Genomic DNA, 21,148 nt, shown 5'->3' with positions numbered 1-21,148 from the left:
TCGGCTGTCCGTTTGCTTTCTACCTCACCTATTCTCGCTGTTCTCTGATGAGTTATTATTAATCCTATTTAAAGTCGTTTTACTTTAAAATATATTTTTGTTAGTTTAGAAAATAAAATAAAATAATTATTAATCATTGTTCATGGACTCGAGAGCCGCACCTTGACATCAAAAAGAGCCGCATGTCCAAGGTGGGTGTCGTAAGGCTGAAAAACAGAAAATACAATACAAGTACTGGGAAACAAATATAAACGCTAGAATTATTGCATTACTTTAAATCCAGTTTACACAGTTTTCTTGGTATTAATAGTACAGCTGGTTGATACTATTGACTACTTAGTATTGGATTAGCAACTAACAATTACTAGGAGTTGTTATTAACATTTTCTTATTAATCACCTAAAGTTTTAAATAATTTCTTTGTAGTTTAATTTTTTATAATTAATACTAACGTTTCCTTACTTGTTTTTGTTTCAATATATATTAATTGTTTTTTCGTTTTTTTTATCGTTTAATTATATAATTACCTCCCCTTAATTAAATTATTGTTTGTTATTTTTCCTGACAAAAACGTTCTACGCGCGAGATATTATGACAGAAACAGAAGACGACAGCAAACCGCTGTGTACTGTGTTACACCTTGGTGCACTCTCGGTACTCACACTAATATTCTGTGTGCATTTCACCCCCACTTCACCCCACCCCCGCCTCTCCCTAATTCTTCAGCAGGTCTTAACACAAAAAAAATTACCAATCGCTCTCTAGAGGGTATCGCACGGGTACACGGATTAGCGCGGCATGAGCACACCCCAGTAGCACGTGCATCAATCATTGACCAGCCGGGTGAGAAACACAATCAGCGCGGTGGTAACAAGGTCGGTAACCGGATCTGTTTGACACGTGGTAAGATAGCCGGACCCGGTAGACGGAACACTTAGTAAGACGGTCCTGTTAGCCGGAACACTTAGCCGGACCTGTTAGCCGGAACACTTAGTGAATCGGATCACAGAGCTAGCCGAACAGAACCACTGAGTTAGCCGGAATACTAAGTTAGCCGGAACCGTAAGCCGGACTAAGGATTTAGCCGGACCACAGAGTTAGCCGGATCACCAAACTAGCCGGACCACTTAGTTAGCCGGACCCGTAAGCCAGATCACTGATTTTTGCCGGACCACTGCGTTAGCCGGAATACTAACTTAGCCGGATCGCTAAGCTAACCGCGCCACTGATTTAACCGGAACCTTGAAAACTAGACCATAATAAGCCCACTAGTAATCCGGGCCACGGAATGAAATAACTTTTCTCTTAGCAGCCGTCACATGATACCCGTCTCCCAGCATCAATCATGCATGTGATCATAAGCTGTGGGCGCCATGTTTCTTGTCGTGACGTCACACATCATGGAGGTAACCTCTGATCAAAATCCTCCCCCCCCCCGCCACAACTACCCGAACAAGAGAGTAGAGATGGCTTACAGTAATGTTATATAGGGATTATGGCCGAGCCTGAGGGAATGATCTGTTTCAGCTGTCTCTTGTAGCTTTCTATAATTCATGATATTGTGGTTCTGTCAAAAAAACAGCAACATGGAATCTATAAATAGCCAGATCTAAATCGTGTACAGTGAAAGAATCGACATGCGTTTTTTTTTAGAAATATTGGGGGGGGGGGGGATTTGCAGATATAGACTATAAGGGGAATTATATCTAAAGTACTGGGAGAAAGATATAAATGCTCGAATCACTGTTTAGTATTAAATCCAGCATAAATAGTTTTCTCGAAATTAATAGTAAAGCTGCTTAATACTATGACTACTGTTTATTGGATAAGCAACTAACAATTACTAGGAGTTCTGATTAACATTTTGATATTAATCTCCTAAAGTCTTAAATCATTTCTTTGTACTTTAATTTTTTATAATTATTACTAACGTTTGTTTACTTGCTTTTGTTTCAATATGTATTAATTTTTTTTTCTTTTCTTTTTATCGTTTAAGTATATAATTATCTCCCCTAATTTAAATTTTTGTTTGTTATTTCCCCTGACAAAAAAGTTCTACGCGCGAGTTACTTTGACAGAAACAGAAGACGACAGCAAACCGCTGTGAACAGTGTTACACCTTGGTGCACTCTCGGGACTAACACTAATAATCTGTGGGCATTTCACCCCCTCTTCACCCCACCCCCGCCTCTCCCTAATTCTTCAGCAAGTCTTAACGCCACAAAAAAAAAAACCACCAATCACTCTCTAGAGGGTATTCGCACGGTCACACGGATCAGCGCGGCGTGAGTACACCCCTGTAGTATGTGCATCAATTATTGACCAGCCGGATGAGAAACACAATCAGCGCGGTGGTAACAAGGTCGGTAACCGGATCTGTTTGACACGTGGTAAGATATCCGGACCCGGTAGCCGGAACACTTAGTCGGAACACTTAGTTAGTCGAAACACTTAGTAAACCGGATCACGGAACTAGCCGGACCACTGAGTTAGCCGCATCACTGGGTTAGCCGGAATACTGAGTTAGCCGGAACCGTAAGCCGGACTAATGATTTAGCCGGACCACAGAGGTAGCCGGAATATTGAATTAGCCGAACCCGTAAGCTGGACCACTGAGATAGCCGGAATACTGAATTAGCCGGATCACTAAACTAGCCGGACCACTGAGCTAGCCGGACCACTGAGTTAGCCAGATCAATAAGTTAACCGGAACAATGATTTTCGGACCACTGAATTAGCCGAACCCGTAAGCCGGATCACTGATTTTTGCCGGACCACTGCGGTAGCAGGAATGCTTACTCAGCCAGACCGCTAAGCTAACCGCGCCACTGATTTAACCGGAATCTTGAACCATAATTAGCCCACTAGTAATCCGGACCACGGAACGAAATAACTTTTCTCTTAGCATCTGTCACGTGATACCCGTCTCCCAGCATCAATCATGCATGTGTTCATAAGCCGTGGGCGCCATGTTTCTTGTCGTGAAGTATGTTTCTAATCAAAGAAAAAAATATATATATAGAACAGGGGTCGGCAACCTTTTGGGACGGAAGAGCCAAAAGTTACATTTTACCACATTTTACAGTTTTTAAAGAGCCACAAACATTTTAATTTCAATATTGTGATATTTGAATAGGTATATATATATATATATATATATGTATATATATATATATATATATATATATATATATATATATATATATATATATATATATATATATATATATATATATATATATATATATATACATTAAATTTAAAATAAATAGCTTAAAATATGAAATAATATTTATTCATATAAAAACATACACATGTTTCGCACAAAACATATTAAAGTAGTTTAGCAAGCTCTGCTCGAAATTATAAACTTTACATGGTTATTATATCTATATCTTTAATTACCGAGTATTGCAGACTAATATGATTATGAGTTTTAATAATAATTAAAAATAATTATTAATATTTGTGCATGGAGCTGAAGAGCCGCATCTTGACATCAAAAGAGCCTCATGCGGCTCGCGAGCCGCAGGTTGCCGACCCCTGATATAGAATCTTCACTTTTTTTTTTTTTTTTTTTTTTTTTTCGTAGTGACTCAATGAGCCACGTATCAGATATTAAGCTGATAAGAACAGATACTTTTTTTTTTTTTTTTTTTTTTTTTTTTAAGATCCTTTATTGTACATATAATACAAGTTACGTTTGTAATACACAATGTCTAAAAGTAATAGTTACTTAATAACAACATATATGCTTAAGTTTCCTAATACAAAACGTCTAAAATTACCTTTAAGGTTTTATGAAGGGCGATCTTTTGACTTCCGGATGATGCTCTCTCGTGTGTACTTTCATCCCTTGAGAGGGAGGCATGTTAGGCAAATGTGGCAGGTATACGTGAGTTCATACGGATGACATCTCCTGTAGTGCTGGGTTATATTCGTGTGTATGATCTTGTTGTCGCACAGGTGACACACCAAGAGCTCCTTGTGTGTCGAGGACTCGTGTTCTCTAGTGTCTGCAGGTATTTTAAAATTCTGGGTGCAAAACATGCATCTGTTGTTGCTGTAATCCAGTTTATAGTATTTTAGGTTTTTTTTTTCTGATTTACATCCGTTGGGCTGTGTTTCCTTTTTGTGCTGTCGCTCAATTCTAAGTCTGGGCTGGAGATATTGATAGTGGAGTTTGGTTTTGCTTCAAATGTGAATGTGCCTTTGTTCAACTTGGATGGTGACACAAAGTTTGGTATGTGGATTGTTAATGCATTTGGTTTGCCGTTTGGTGATTTTATTATACTCTTATTTGAGGTTGTTGGCTTGCTTGCTATTTTGGGCGGGCTGGCTGGTTCCGTGAGTGATGTTTCCGCTTCCATTGGTTTTGGTAGCTGTGGTACATCTGTGGCTGTTTCTTTCGTTGCTGGTGGTTGTGCACTAGGTGCTGTGCTGATGTCCTGGCACTGTTTGATTGATGATGGTTGTACTTCGGGTGTTGGGTCTGTGTTGATATCCTGACATTGGTTGGTCCAGTGTGCTGTTGATGAGCAGTGTTGGCATGCTTGTTTTCTTCCGTTTATGGCTACTAACATGTTGAGTGATTTGTTTTTATAGTTTATTTGGATATAGTGAGGTATGTTTGCTGGGTTGTCAGTGTATATTGAGAAGCTACGGTTAGTGGTGAGAGGAATTGTGTATATGGAAGGTTCTTTGTTGCTGTAGGGTTGTAGTGCTTGTATAAGTGTGCGATCGCTTAGTGTGGGTGGGACCCATCTAGGGGTTCCGTTGATCCTGTCCTTTTCGTGTAAGGTGAAGTATAGTGTGTAAGGGCCGTGTGTTTTGTGTGTGTTATGTAAGGTAGTGACGTCGAAGGCAGTTGATGTGAAGAACCAGGTGTCTGCTCGTCCATAGTTAAGGAGGAAGATCTGTTGTTTGCTTATTAGTTGACGAAGGATATGGCCTCTCAGATTGGGTTGACCATTTGAGTTGATTGTGACCTGGATGGTGGGTGAATCAGCAGGAAATAGTTCCGGGCAGTCTTCTTCAGGTAGGTCCAATATGGCTGTAGTTGCTGAAGGGGGTTGGGCACCGTAGTCCGGGTGGCTCCTCCCCAAGTATCTCGACCCAGGGGGAACATCCAAGGGCGCAGCCCCTCTGCTGGCGTGGATTATATTTGCATTTGTCGTCGAGCTAGGCTGTGACATTGTTGGATGCGTAAAGGTTATCACTTGTTCGTGCCAAAAGTACAACTACCAACTAATTTTTTTTTTTTTTTTGTGCCGTTTGGCGTTTAATATTGTTCCTTCCACAAGTGGATAGGTTGCATGTTAAAAAATTACAATGTGATACATAGTATAACATTAAAAAGATTTACAATGTCTTAATATTCCTTCTGATTTCTTTGTTCCATGTTTCTTTGATTTCTTTGTTCCGATTTCTTGGTTCCATTTGTTTCTTTCTTGATTTTGTTTCTGGTTTGCTGTGACATAAAGTACAGGACAGTACAAACATGATCGCTTCTCTGTTTTTTGGCCTTTCTTCTTGTGCTTGATACGCTCTTGGTTTGATAATGGTTTATTCTTTGTTGGTAGTTGTACTTGGTGAGAGTGAGTTTGGTATCTTGACGTTGATGGTGAGGTTGGTCGAATGGTGTAGAACTTGCGTTGAGGTGAGGCATGATGCGCATGGTAGTAGAGTTGTTCGATGAATTGAAGCTTGGGGAGATGAGTTGGGTGGGTTCTAGTGTTTGAGAGATCTTTCGAGGTGAGTTGCTTTGAAGTATTGTTCATTGTGGATTGAGGAGGAGTAACGTTGTGACGTAGTCGAGTAATTGAGTTGGGCGAGGTGACGTTGAAGAGTGAAGTTTGCTGAGTCGATGGTTTTGAGCTTGGTGAAGTACAACTACCAACTAAGAATCAACCACTGTCAAACCAAGAGCGTATTAGTCACCAATTTGTCCAGAATTTTCTTGGTACTCATACTAAAGCTGGTTGATATAAGTGACTTTAAATTATTAGATTAACAACTACCAATTACTGGGTGTTGTGCTTAACATTTTGTTATTAGTCATAAAAAGTTTTAAATATATTTTATGTTATTTAATTTTCTATAATTTATACTAACGTTTGTTTACTTGTTTTTGCTTCACAATATATTATTATTATTTCTATGTCTTTTTATCGTTTACGTTTATAATTACCTCCCTTTAAACAAAAACAATGTTTGTTTTCTCCCCTAACAAAATATTTCCACGCGCGAGATATTTTGCTCATCCAAAGACGATATCAAACCGTTGTGAACTGTGTTACACCTTAGTGCACTCTCGGGACTAACACTAATATTCTGTGTCAGCGTTTAGTTCCATGTGGTGTGGGGGGGGAGGTGTGTTATGGAATCTAATATGGGGGAGTTGAATGTTTTGATGATTTTGGTGGAGACTATTTTTGTATCGAGTTTAGATTTGGGAGATTGTTGGTGTGGGAGAGTTTAGTGTGCGAGAATATAGTGTGGGAGAATTTAGTGTGGGAGAATTTAGTGTGGGAGAATATAGTGTGGGAGAATTTAGTGTGGGAGAATTAATGTGGGAGAATTTAGTTTGGGAGAATTTAGTGTGTTAGAATTTAGTGTGTGAGAAATTAGTGTGGTGGGATTAGTGGACGCATTTTGTGTGTGGTGGGTGGTTCCTGTGGTTCCTGTGGTTGCTGTGGTTGCTTTGGTTGCTTTGGTTGGTGTGGTTGCTGTGGTTGCTGTGGTTCCTGTGGTTGATGTGGTTGCTGTGGTTGGTGTGGTTGCTGTGGTTGGTGTGGTTGCTGTGGTTGGTGTGGTTGCTGTGATTGCTGTGGTTGCTGTGGTTGCTGTGGTTGGTGTGGTTGGTGTGGTTGCTGTGGTTGGTGTGGTTGCTGTGTAATTGGGTTCTGAGGCATAAACAGTGGGGTGTTGCCATTAAGGGTAGCAAACTGAAAGACATCTATTAAATAGGTCGGTAACCTTTTGAGACGAGAGAGCCAAAAGTTACAACTTACAAAATTTCTCAATTTTATAAGAGCCAAAACATTTTTTATTTCAATATTATGATACTAGCCATCGGTACCCGTTTCACGTAAATTATAGGCATTTATATTTTAAAATGTTGTACTTGTTTCAGAAAAATAATTTATGAAATAGTTATTGGTCAAAACGCAATGTGCTTTACTACACGCTGAAAGATATTAGCGACAAAGCAAAAATAATAACTAATTAGCTAAAAATCCGACACATTTGACATAACACAGGCACACACTGATTAAGTGACTTAAATGATCCCGTTAAAAATCTGGCTATTCAATGGTCATTATGTTGTTTTTAAGTAATTTGTATTAGTTTGACCGATAAAACTGTATGTATTTCATAGCGTACGTCTTGATGAGTAGATCTATAGATCTAGATCTGAATCAAATTTGAATGAAAGAGTTCCTTTCTTTATAGTCTAAAATCGGAAGATTCACTATAAAAAAAAAAAGTTATACTTGGTGTGTCTCGATTGCGCACTATCTGCGTGGTGTTAAGTACACTATCATCTCAGCTATTTATGCTCCTTATATAAAACGGAGAATGAAAAACTTAACTTACGTGAATATGCCTATTCTTTTAAATTAATTTGTGTAACCCAAATTAGCCAGTTCCATAGCTAAACAAACAAAGATTTCTATAACACAATTAAGGCCTGAAATAGTTTAAAAGATAATTTCATTTTTTGGAATAGATTCTAGAGAAGATAGAGTCTAAATCTTTATCTTAGCGACTTAGCGTCTACGTCTAGTTTTTGCGTAGATTTAGATCTAGTCTAGAACCATGTGTCTCCCCGTCCGTAGTTGATTAGCAAAATTTGGTGTGGGCTGGTGAGTTGGCGGATGATGTGTCCACGTAGATTGGCACGGCCGTTAGCTTGGATGACCACCTGCATGACTGTTTTTGGTGTTGGTTGAGTCGAGAAAAGATCAGGGCTTTCTTCCTCAGGCAGTTCAATTATGAGGATTGTTGATTGATCGGTTGACTTCGCTGTATCTGAAAGGGATTGGGCCCGTGGTTTCATTAAGCCACCCGAACCGTAGTCCGGGTGGCTCCTCCTCGGGTCTCTAGACCAAGGGGGATCATCCAAGGGTGCAACCCCTTTGCTGGCGGTGACAATTTTTTCATGTCGTCTTTGAGGACGACATCGGTGAAAGTAAGCTGAGATATATGTTTGTTTGTAATCGTGGATTACAAAGTAATATATAGAAGCTTCACGCAAATAAAAATATCTTAAAAGTAATCAACAGCGATGAGTAAATAGATTTCTCGGTACTAATATAAAAGTTTATTGATATAAGTAATTTCTAATTATTAGACTAACAGCTAACAATTACTAGGAGTTGTAATTAAAATTTTGTTAGTAATCACCAAAGGTTTTATATACGTTTATTGAATATTAATTTTCTATAATTTATACTAATATTTGTTTCCTTTTTTTTGCTTAAAAATATATTATTATTTTTTCCATTTCTTTTTATAATTTAATTTTATAATTACCTCCCTTGAAAAGAACTCAATATTTGTTTTCTCCCTTAACAAAAAAAGTTTCACGCGCGAGATATTTTGACTCAAACGAAAGACGAGAGCAAACCGCTGTGAACTGTGTTACACTCTCGGGACAAACACTAATATTCCGGGGGGGGGGGGGGGGGGGGGGGGAGGGGGGAGTGTTTGATGGAATCTAATAAGGGGGAATTGAATGTTTCGGTGATTTTGGTAGAGTTTAGCTTTGGGAGATTTTTAGTGTGGGAGAATTTAGTGTGCGAGAATTAAGTGTGGGAGCATTTAATGTGGGAGAATTTAGTGTGTGGGAATGTAGTGTGGGGGATTTTAGTGTGGGATAATTTAGTGTTGGAGAATTTAGTGTAGGTAATTTTTTTGTGGGGGAGTTTAGAGTGGGAGAATTTAGTGCGGGACAATTTTGTGTAGGAGAGTTAGGTGTGGAAGAAATGAGTATATTGTGTTGTAGTGTAGACAAAGGAAGTTATTTGAGTGTTTGTGTGTATATAAATAAATCTACGTGTGATTGGGTTTACTGTGGGTAAGTTGAGTGAGGGTGTTTAGATTAGTGAGGGTAGAGGTGGGGGGGGGGGGGTCCTTCTTGGTGTGGTTTAATCAACCTCCGGATCATGTGACAATGTGACGGATTGCGTCATATGTATAACGGTGCTTTATTTATTTCTTTATCTAAGACTAAATAGTAGGGAAAAACATGTCAATTACCCTATATATTAACGAGCTTTCACAAGCGCGAAATTACAAAAGTAAGTGTACACTTTTGAAGCTATAATACTAAACACAAAGCTTTCTACTGCTAGTCCGAATGTCTCGAGTTCCGGGCTCAGTTATGTTGGGCTCCGTGAGTTCACCCAGCTCTGATGGGTACCTGGCGCACCATAGTTAACTAAGGCGGATAGGCTTAGTACTGACCACATTATCTCCCTGTATGTCGAGGTGATTGAAACACGATATTTACTTTATCTGCCATTTGTGTATTGGGCACGAAGGGGAAATGATTATGAAGATAAGTTAAATAAAAAACGCGAGTAGATTTTAAAATCTTTCTTGGATCAGTCGTTTCTTGGTTGTTTTCGTCCATTATTTGTTTGATTTGTTTTGATCTTTGTATGCTTTGTTCTAGTATAAGAGTATGGTGTGTTTGGTTTTCCGAGCCTATTAATGCTATTAATGATACAAGCATATTAAATTGATATCCGCTTAAAGTCTTATTTAAAATCGTCTCAATGTTGGATTTTGTTAAATTTGGATGATAACTGTGTGTAAAATTGTATTATATCTTTTATATCTTGTATGCTTTTGTGTAGCGCTCGTCTAGTAATAGTGAATTATTGGGTTCCCAGTATGTGTTGTTATGTTTTTGTTTGCTTTGTGTTTGTTCGTTGTTTAAAGTTTGTCAGAACTGCTGTATGGTCGCTAAATTGTTGTGTTTAATGTGATTTCACAAATGATTTTACTTTCTTCTTCAGTTGTTTACAAGCTGTAAAACCCGACTAACAAAATAGAACCCGTAGGCCTAAGTATTAGTGATATCGATACTACCTTTCTCCGCTTTTGTATTCCGTTATATTTGTAGTATATTATTAGGCCATTAGGTCTATTTAAAATATAAAATAAAGATGTATCTAAGCTGTCTTAAACATTATAAGCCAAAGGTGGATATTATTAATTGAACAGTGGTTGATCAAATTCACCAAGTAGACTGTGCGGGATCCAAAATGTTATTAATATAAGAAATATTAGTTAAAAACACAATATTTTACGAGTGTGTTCATTCTATTGTAACAAGCTGAATGTGTACACTGATAGTCTTCATTTATTTCATATCCCATTAGTTTATCCTGCTAAAGAATAAATAAACCCTTGTAAACAAAGGCCTATACTGATTTGCTTGATACCCCCACACACTCAAATAACGATTGTATAAGAAGGTGGGGGGGGGGGGGGCTTTCTGAGTTAAAGACCTTTGACTCGGATGCGAATTAAGTTGCTTCTTTTGTCATGTTAGTGAGATTGATTTTTTCGAATACTACATCTAAAAATGAAGTTGAAAGTATATAAAGTATGGTAGATAATTTAGCTATAAAGTCGTAGGGTACGTTTTGCTTTTCTAAACGTGGTACGGAATTGAATCTGCCCTTCATCGTCCACAAATAAAGTCCCTCTTTTTTACACACATTCCCCTCCCCCATCCACAGCTTATCCTCATTGTTGCCAGACGTTTTTTTACAGATCCCGTATACCCAAGATTTGTTAAATGTTATCACAACTGGACAGTGTGGTCTAGTATGTCCGCCCCCCCCCCCCCGAAGAAAGTCTACCACCCCCCCCCTGAATATTTCAAGTGCCCCCACCCCCTCGGAGAAAAAAAAAGTTTGGAAGAAACACTGGTGGTGTCTCGGATGGTCCTCATGAAGAGAATTATAGATATAGATAGATGATCCGAAGGTTGATTATAGGCCACACCCTGAAGGGCAACAACTCTGACCCACGAGAAAGATTGAAGAAATGTACACTGGATGTCTGGACAGAATAAATGCGCTTTCTTTTTCCTTTTGTGTATTATAGCAGTGTCAATCACACTGTGTTTATTTCAGACTTTTTCTCCCGGGGTGGGGGGGGAGGGGTAAATGGTACAAGTATATACTTTCTATAAAAAAATCTATTTCATTCGCGGTAGGTGAAGGTGGGGGGGGGGGACTTAGAAGAAACTCTGATCACCACACCAGAATTTATCCCGAGTACCCACACAAAATGCGTCCACTAATCCCACCCACGCACAACATGCGTCCACTAATCCCACCACACACACAACATGCGTCCACTAATCCCACCACACACAACATGCGTCCACTAATCCCACCCACACACAACATGCGTCCACTAATCCCACCCACACACAACATGCGTCCACTAATCCCACCCACGCACAACATGCGTCCACTAATCCCACCACACACAACATGCGTCCACTAATCCCACCTCCACTTGCACAAAACAAACTCACCCCCACTAATACCTAACACACCCACAAACATACCAACAGGGGAGAATACATTGTATTTTTTAAAGGGAGTTAATTATAAAATTAAACAATATAAAGAAATGGAAAAAAATAATAATATACTTTCAAGCAAAAACAAGTAAACAAACGTTAGTATAAATCAGGGGTCTCCAAACTACGGCCCGCGGGCCGTATGCGGCCCGCGAGGTCCTCTCATCCGGCCCGCGGAGATATTTTTGTCCACGGAAAAAAACGTTTGTTGGCGATGGCTGAGGAACTTTGACCAGGAAATTAAAGACATGCCAGGAAGAAACTGGCCCCTGAACTGAAATTTGATAGTTAATGCGGCCCTCGGACTGAAATGTTGGGAGACCCCTGGTATAAATTATAGAAAATTAAATTACAAAAAATGTATTCAAAATCTTTGGTAATTAATAACAAAGTGTTAATTACAACTCCTAGTAATTGTTAGTTGTTAATCAAATATTTTGAAATCACTTATATCAACCATCTTTTATATTAATACCAAGAAAATTCATTAAGCATGGTTTCGACCGTGTTTTCTACCGCTTTGTTTATTATGCAGACAAAATAGTCCTACTCTAACTCACGCAAATCTCGCCAACGACCGCTGTGGGGTTGCTCCCACACATCCCTCGAAGTGCACATGCCCTCGAGATGAGTCACCCAGTACTTGTATTGGGTGGCTTCAAATATACGAGTGGCTAACATTTCAATCTTCTAAATTTTCAGCCTGACGACACCCACCTAAGTGAAATCTTAGGTGGGATGGCTGTCACAATCGCTAGCAAATCGACTTATCTACTACGTCAAACACAACTACCTCGCTCCCAACAACTTCACTACCACTCTGACGACACCCACCTAGGAGAAATCTTAGGTGGGTGGCTTCCGTCAAGCACTCGCAAATCAACTAACCCAGGGGTCGTCAACCTTTTGAGACGTAAGAGCCAAAAGTTACAATTTACAAAATTTACCAATTTTTAAAGAGCCACATTTTTTTTCAATATATGGTAATTGATTAGGATTAGTAAATAAATTTGATTTGTTATTTAAAATAATTAGCTTTAAATATGAAATTATATTTATTCATATTAAAACACACACGTGTTTCGCCAAAGAAATAAAATTAGTAATCAAATAATATAATTATAGAACTATCAAAATCCACTTAATAAGAAGCTGTTAACTTTTTTTTCTGTCTTTAGGGATATCACCGGCTCAGGAGGTGTCTGCATAAGCTAGGCAGGCCTCAACACGGCAAACTCTGTCTAACTGTCCTTGGGTATCGGTTTGATTACCGTGTATCGGTCACTTCTGTCCTTTGGTTCTCACCAGGCTTATCTTCCACCACACCCAACACAGGGTAAACTCGTATCCCACCGTCCTGTATCCAGCTCGACCGTAGGAAGCTAATAAGTAAAAAAAAACTACGTCACGCAGGTCAAATTAATGATTACTGACTGATAGGGAAATGCATTCTAAATAAAATAACATGCCCCATTCAAAGATTTCGAAAAAGTCGGCACTTTGCAGTAGCAAGCATGGAATTGTTACCACGGGGCTGTCAATAGCACGGCTGTGGGGCTGGGCCTGGTGCCAAGCGGCTGTCCGTATACTTTCTACTGCACCTATTCTCATTGTTCTCTGATGAGTGTGTTTATCCTGTTTAAAGTTGTGTTTCTATACAGTGAACTAACCATCTCTCAAGACCAACTACTCAACTTACCTAAAATAAACAATCGTCAACAGCTTCACTTCGCCCACCTCAACTACTTCACCTAGCTCAAAACCCTCGACTCAGCAACATCAGCAAAACTTCACTCTTCAACGCCATTTCGCCCAACTCAATCACTCGACTACGTCACAACTTCACTCTTCTTCAAAACCACAATGAACAATATTTCAAAGCAACTCACTTCGAACGATCTCTCAACCAACCTAGGAAAAACCATACTTCAACGCAAGGACACTACCTCAACCACCCTCTCCAAGTTCTACACCATTCGATCAACTCTACCATCAACGACAAGCCACAAGCTCGCCCTTTCAACAACAGAACATCTCTCATTGACATTCTCAAACTACAAATACCAACTAAGAATCAACCACTACCCAACCAAGAATGTATTAATCACAAGAAGCACGGTCAAAAACAGAGAAGCGATCATGTTGTATTGTCCTGTACTTTATGTCATAGCAAACCGGAAACAAAATCAAGAAATCAAAAGAAACAAACGGAACCAAGAAATCGGAACAAAGAAATCAAAGAAACATGGAACAAAGAAATCAGAAGGAATATTAAGACATTGTAAATCTTTTTAATGTTATACTATGTATCACATTGTAATTTTTTAACATGCAACCTATCCACATGTGGAAGGAACAATATTAAACGCCAACCGGCAAATAAAAATAAAAAAAAATTGCTATTTAAGTCCACGACAAATCCTGATTACGGCTTGGGTGGCTCAATGAAATCCTGGGCCCCACCCCTGTAGCCAAGTCAACAACAACAACCCCTGATCTACCACAGGAAGAATGCCCAGACCCCAATCCAGCTGAAACACCAACTATGCAAGTACTCATCACTTCAAGAGGTCAACCAAACCTGCGAGGCTATATAATAAGACAGTTCATCAGCAATCATCAAATTCTTCTACTCAACTATGGCAGAGCTGACACCTGGTACTTCTCCTCACAAGCCCTTGACGTCATCACAATGCATAACACAAGCAAAACACACGGTCCATATACATTGCAGTTCTCACTTCATGAAGACGACAAAATTAACGGAACCTTTAGATGGGCACTCCCTAAACCCGACAACGCTACATTCATACAAGCTCTACGCCTATTTAGGAATAAAGGGCCATCCATAAACACAATCCCACACAATAATAATCGCAGCCTTTCTATCTACACTGATAAACCCTCAACTATCCCACACTACATCAAAATAAACTACAAAAACAAATCACTCACTATCCTCATCTCTATCGCCGGGAGAAGACAAGCGTGTCAAATCTGTTCCTCCACCCTACACTGGACGAACCATTGCCAGTAAACGCTTAAACTCCACCATATTCTGAATTAAGGACGAAGAAGAAGATTTGGCAAATTGGTCAAATACCATGAATCCATGAAACCTGATATGTGTAATGGATTCCCGCGTTTTTTTTTTTTATTTATACTAGTAATTTGGAATTAATTCATTTTTATAGCTTAGTCATTCGTCAGGATGCTTAATTTTAGTAATTCTTAAGAGAAGAATTTTTAGTTTTAATTCGCTTGGTAAACAAACTATTTTAAATAGTTTTATCGGCACCCCGATTCGACTGTATAAAAAGGAGAGAATAAGTCATGGAAGTGGTTTAAAGATTTGGCTATTTTTCATACTACACCTTATGTAGTTTTTTTTTTCTCTCTGCCCAACAGTGTGTTTTACTTACTGTAGAACAATCACTAGTGCAATCGAATTTTTTTTTTTTGTTTTTACAAAACTACTATTCTATCAAGGTCCAAACAAAAAATATAATTTTCTGTCGGATTTCGCCCCCCCCCCCCCTTCCTACCTAAACGGCCTGCGTTATGCGCCGACCCAAAAAGGGAGCAAACGTGATAGGTAATAATATAAAGAGCTCATTATTGAAATATGTACAGTGGAAATAAAGAATGTGGACTTCTAATAAAGAGCTCATTACTGAATTATATACAGTCGAAACAAAGAATGTTGACTGCCACTTGGAATTACAGACTTATTTAATTTTTTTCTACATAAACTGAATTAAAAACAGAGTTTCTTTCAGGCATCTCTGCCGCCCCCCTCCCCCCGGACGAAATGGATCTTATATAGAAAATATATACTTTTAACAGTGTCCCGTCCCACCACCACCCACTACCAAAACTTTTAAAAGTCCCCCGGAGAAAAAAGTCTGGAAGAAACATTTTTGCGCCCCCCCCCCCCCTATGGACAGCGCCCTAGGCGACCGCCTAGTTCGCCTTATAGGTAGCGCCGCCCCTGCACCCACCACCCCGTTTTAGCGCTTGTAAAAGCTCGTTAACATAAAGGGTTTTAGACATGTTTTTTCCCTTACTATTTAGTCTTAAATACAGGACTAGCTAAAGCACTGTTACACAAGTAACGTAATAAGTCACATGATCCGAAGGTTGATTATAGACCACACCCTGAAGGGCAACAACTCTGACCCGCGAGAAAGATTGAAGAAATGTACACTGGATGTCTGGACAGAAGAAATGCGCTTTTTTTCCCATAGTTTCTTCCATGCTTCTCTACCGCCTCTCCCCCGCCCCACCTCCCACCCCCCGAATGAGATGGAATTTATATTGTAAAAATGTACTATTACTAGAGTCCGACCCCCACCCCCAGAAAATATCAAGTGCCCCCCCCCCCCCCCCTGAGAAAAAAGTCTGGGAGAAACACTGTCTTTTTCCTCTTGTGTATTATAGCAGAGTCCATCACACTGTGTTTATTTCAGAAATTTTCCCCGGGGTGGGGGGGGGGGGGTAACTGGTAAAAGTATATACTTTCTATAAAAAATTCTATTTCGTTCATGGTAGGCGAAGGTGTGGGGGGGGGAGCCTCTCTGATCCCCACACCTAATTAATCCGGAACACACACACACAACATGCGTCCACTAATCACACCCTACACACAAAATTCGTCCACTAATCCCACCACACACAAAATGCGTCCACTAATCCCACCACACACAAAATGCGTCCACTAATCCCACCACACACAACATGCGTCCAATAATCCTACCACACACAACATGCGTCCACTGATCCCACCACACACAACATGCGTCCACTAATCCCCCTTCCCCCCCCCCCCCCAAACAAACACACACCTACTGATACCTAACACCCCTACTCAACTAACTAACCCACATTAAACCCCCTCACACCAACAGTTGATATAATTGTAAACACACCAATGCAAATCATTTGCCTTGTTTACACTACAACACAATAATTTTGCCCACACAAAATTTTCCCATATTAATTCTGCCAAATTAAATTCTTCGACACTAAATAATCGCTTACTTAACTCTTCCACACTAAATTCTCCCACGATGAATTCTTCCACACTAAATTCCGCCGCACTTAATTATCCCACAATGAATATCCCAAACTAAATTATCCTACACTTAATTCTTCCACACTAAATTATCTCACACTAAATTATCGCACACTAAATTCTCCCGCACTAAATTCTCTCCCACACTAAATTCTCCCGCACTGAATTTCCTTCGCCAGGCGAAGGTGGGGGGGGGGGAGGGGTGGGGGGGGGGGCGGGCGGGGCCTAAGAAGAAACTCTGATCCCCACACCTGAATTAATCCCGAACAACCACACACAAATTACGTCCACTAATCCCACAACACACAAAATGCGTCCCCTTATCCAACCCACACACACACCATGCGTCTACTAATCCCCCCTCAAACCACATAAAACAAACACACCCCTACTGATACCTAACACCCCCACTCTATGCTGCAGAGTCATGGAAACTAAACAAGAAAGGAGAGAGCCGACTCATCGGCTTTGAAAGAAAATCCCTCCAACGTATCCTCAGAATAAAGTGGGACGACAAAGTCCCGAACAAAGAAATATGGCGAAGGACAGGATTAAACGACATTGTTTCAGAAGTTCGAATGAGGAGATGGCTGGGCCATGTCCTACGTATGAGCAAAAGAAAACTCCCCAACATGGAACCCGCTTGAAAAGCGAAAGAGAGGAAGACCACTAAGAATAAAGAGGAGAGAGATGGAAGAAGAAGTGCAGGCTACTGGCAAGACCTGGCATGAACTAAAGTGACAGAGTGGAATGGCGGAGATTTGTTGCTGGCCTATATCCCACAGGGAGTGATGAGGATTAAGTAAGTAAGTAAATAAATTCGTCCACACTAAATTCTCCCGCACTAAATTCTCCCAGAATGAATTCTCCCAAACTAAATTCCGTCGCACTAAATTCTCCCACATTTAATTTTCCCACACTAAATTCTCGAACACTAAAGTCTCTCACACTAAATTCTCCCACACTAAATTCTCCCACACTAATTTTTCCCAGAGTAAATCCCCCCACAATTAATTATCCCTTACTAAATTCTCCCACAAAATCACCCAAACATTCAACTCCCTCATATTAGATTCCATTAAACAGCTTCCCCCCTCCCACATGATACTAAACATATTAGTGTTAGTCCCGAGAGTGCACCAAGGTGTAACACATTTCACAGCGGTTTGCTGTCGTCTTTTGTTTGTTGGAAAGTAACTCGCTCTTGGGACTTTTTTGTCAGGGGAGATAACAAACAACGTTTTTTTCAAGGGAGGTAATTATAAAATTAAAAGATAAAAAGAAGTGAAAAAAGTATTAATATTATTTTAAACAAAATACAAGTAAACTGACTTTAGTTTTAATTATAGAAAAATAAATTTAAAAAAGTTCTTTAAAACATTTGGTGATTTATCACACAATGTTAATTACAACTACCAGTAATTTTTAATGTTAATCCAATAATCAAATGTAACTAGTTTCAACCAGCTGTAATATTTATACCAAGAAGTTTGAAAACACAGTGTTTTCTTATGGCCTTGGTCGGCGTATTTTTTTTTTGGAACAATATTTCAAAATGGCGGATAGTGTGTCTGGCGAGGAAAAGTCTGAAAGCGGACTCATTCTTAGGATTGTTTTCTAACTGTTTGGAAGTCCAATAAATTTAGCATTGTTAGGAATTTGTGGGTTTCTGATTTATAAAATTATTTCCATTCGGCGCTCCACAGACTCCACACCCACACCAGAACCAGAACTACCCCCGTTAAAAAAAAACAAGACTTCACATTGGAACAACTGCGGGAATATGATGGAAAATGTGGTGATGGGAGAGTACTCATTGCCGTAAATATGAAAGCTTTCGATGTCACTCGAGGAAAGAGATTCTACGGCCCAGGTGGTCCTTATGGTTTATTTGCTGGGCATGATGCCTCCAGAGCCTTAGCCACTTTCTCCCTTGGAGAAGATGCCTTGAAGAATGAGTATGATGATCTCAGTGATCTGAACACATTACAGATGGAAAGCATCAGAGAATGGGAAATGCAGTTCTAAGAGAAATATGTGTATGTGGGGAAGCTCTCAAAACCAGGAGAACAACCACAGAATACAGTGATACAGAAGATGAAGAAAAAACAGTGTAACAACCCACAGAATACAGTGATACAGAAGATGAAGAAAAAACAGAGTAACAACCCACAGAATACAGTGATACAGAAGATGAAGAAAAAACAGAGTAACAACCCACAGAATACAGTGATACAGAAGATGAAGAAAAAACAGAGTAACAACCCACAGAATACAGTGATACAGAAGATGAAGAAAAAACAGAGTAACAACCCACAGAATACAGTGATACAGAAGATAAAGAAAAAACAGAGTAACAACCCACAGAATATAGTGATACAGAAGATAAAGAAAAAACAGAGTAACAACCCACAGAATACAGTGATACAGAAGATGAAGAAAAAACAGAGTAACAACCCACAGAATACAGTGATACAGAAGATGAAGAAAAAACAGAGTAACAACCCACAGAATACAGTGATACAGAAGATGAAGAAAAAACAGAGTAACAACCCACAGAATACAGTGATACAGAAGATGAAGAAAAAACAGAGTCCGAAAAGAAGAGTGATTAACTGGGTTTTTTGTTTTAAGTATTTTTTTGCTGGAGAGTTTATGCATTTTTGTGTGTGTAAAAGAACAAAGCATGGGTGTAATTTTGTTGAATGACTGGATATGTAAAAATCAGACATCATTTGTATACATAAACCAATCTATACATCATTATTAAATGCTTATCATAACATTCTCCATGATTATGTTTGAAGAATTATTTTTATTTTATCAATTATCAGTATCTCTTATGATTGATTTATTACAGCTTTTAATCAACTAAGAGATAGTATTAACAATCACTAGTTGTCAGTCTGGATAGATTGATTAATCAATACTTTCTTACAATACATCACCCTTCATTGTATTTACTGGTGTTAAAATTATAAATTATCATAATAATACATATATGTTGATAAATTTAATGGAATATTTGTATACATTGGCTGTTTGGATTTAACAGAATTTTAAAAAAAAATAATCAGCTTTTAAGCAGAATAACCACTGTGTAACAGATAATAGTTTCTCAATTCAGTTTTATATTGAATATTGCTGCATAAATTAAAATGCGTGTACTTGTAAAATGTGACAAAAAATGTTAATTATAAATCAATTTAAGTTATCTTTGTTGCTAAAACATTCTGGAATAAAGATATTAAAAATTATGTGATAATTAAAAAAAAACAAAAAAAAACAAAGGCGTATTTAAAAAAATATTTTTTGGCAAAATGTAATGTATCAGGGTCGACAACCATCGGCTCCATGCACACATATTATTAATTATCTTATTTTCAGAACTTGTTAAAACGTTTTTCTTCAATACTCGGTAATGAACGATATAATAATAAATATAAACAATAAACACTCGCCATTCTATTAGAACTAGGCATGCTGCCTAGCTTCGCTTAAGTTTTCAAAAACATTGAGAATTTTTAAATTCTTAATTAATTAGTAATTGGCTGTTATGTGTAGTGCTTACGTTTAAACAGTAACGCTAATTTTAGAGAAATTGTTGTTGTTGTTGTTGTTTTTTGTTGTTTATAGCCCGTTATCAGAGAGATTGATGTGATGTAGGGAAAATTCGGACCGGCCAGTTCTAAAGGTCTTCCGGAGTCCCCTACGATCTCAAACGTTATGAAGAGGTTCCTGGATTTGACAACCAAACATTTGTGGAGTGGTAAGTTCACGGAAATCACGAGCAAGTTAGGAGAATTGGAGGTCCAGTAAAACATGCACGTTACGCTGCACAAAAGGACGACTCTAAAAGATATGCTGCGAGTTGAGGCACTAAAATGTGACGCATGGAATAGTCTTGCAGGTTGCTACAGTGAGGTGAAGAAGTTGGCATTTGGAGTGCTGACGATCTTCGGGTCAACATATTCGTACAAGCCAGCGTTTTCTTGCATGAATATAATAAAAAGTAAAGAAGCCCGGACATCCAGGGCGTCAAGAGTGCGTTCTGCCGCTAGACCACGCCACTCCACTGATTAGCGTTAGGCAAAGTAACAGAGGCTGGGCATTGTGCTGAACACACTACCCCTCCCCCTCCTATATATCCAGAGATAATTTAAATTAATGGACGCTATTTCGTATGTCTCATGTATCTGGGGTGCGAACTGGAGATGATTTATACCAGGGGCGGAACTACAGTACCGCCAGACCCGACAGACACCATTTAGGGCCCATAGCCGACCATAATAAAGTTTTTATAGTTAAAAAAAAATAATTTTCTTGCACTTTTGACTTTACGGTAAAAGCTTTTGTAAATAAACAGATCTACTACAGTAGTGATGTTATACAGTAGCTAACACATGCTGTTGCGTAAAAAAATATATGCCTGAGCTGTAGTGTGAAAGATAGGCAAACGT

The 21,148-nt window shown here is 39.0% G+C and overlaps 2 pseudogenes; one reads left to right on the top strand and one right to left on the bottom strand.

The window, feature by feature from the left end:
* Positions 1–3,591: 3,591 nt before the first annotated feature.
* LOC131954505 (uncharacterized) lies at positions 3,592–3,641 on the bottom strand (annotated as a pseudogene).
* Positions 3,642–18,241: 14,600 nt separating this feature from the next.
* On the top strand, positions 18,242–18,805 carry LOC131954500 (membrane-associated progesterone receptor component 1-like; annotated as a pseudogene).
* Positions 18,806–21,148: the final 2,343 nt, after the last annotated feature.

Source organism: Physella acuta, unplaced genomic scaffold (genome assembly GCF_028476545.2).
Source record: "Physella acuta isolate Inbredline_101_S28 unplaced genomic scaffold, ASM2847654v3 ptg001006l, whole genome shotgun sequence".
Lineage (NCBI taxonomy): Eukaryota > Metazoa > Mollusca > Gastropoda > Physidae > Physella > Physella acuta.
This window is presented reverse-complemented; position numbering and strand designations above follow the sequence as displayed.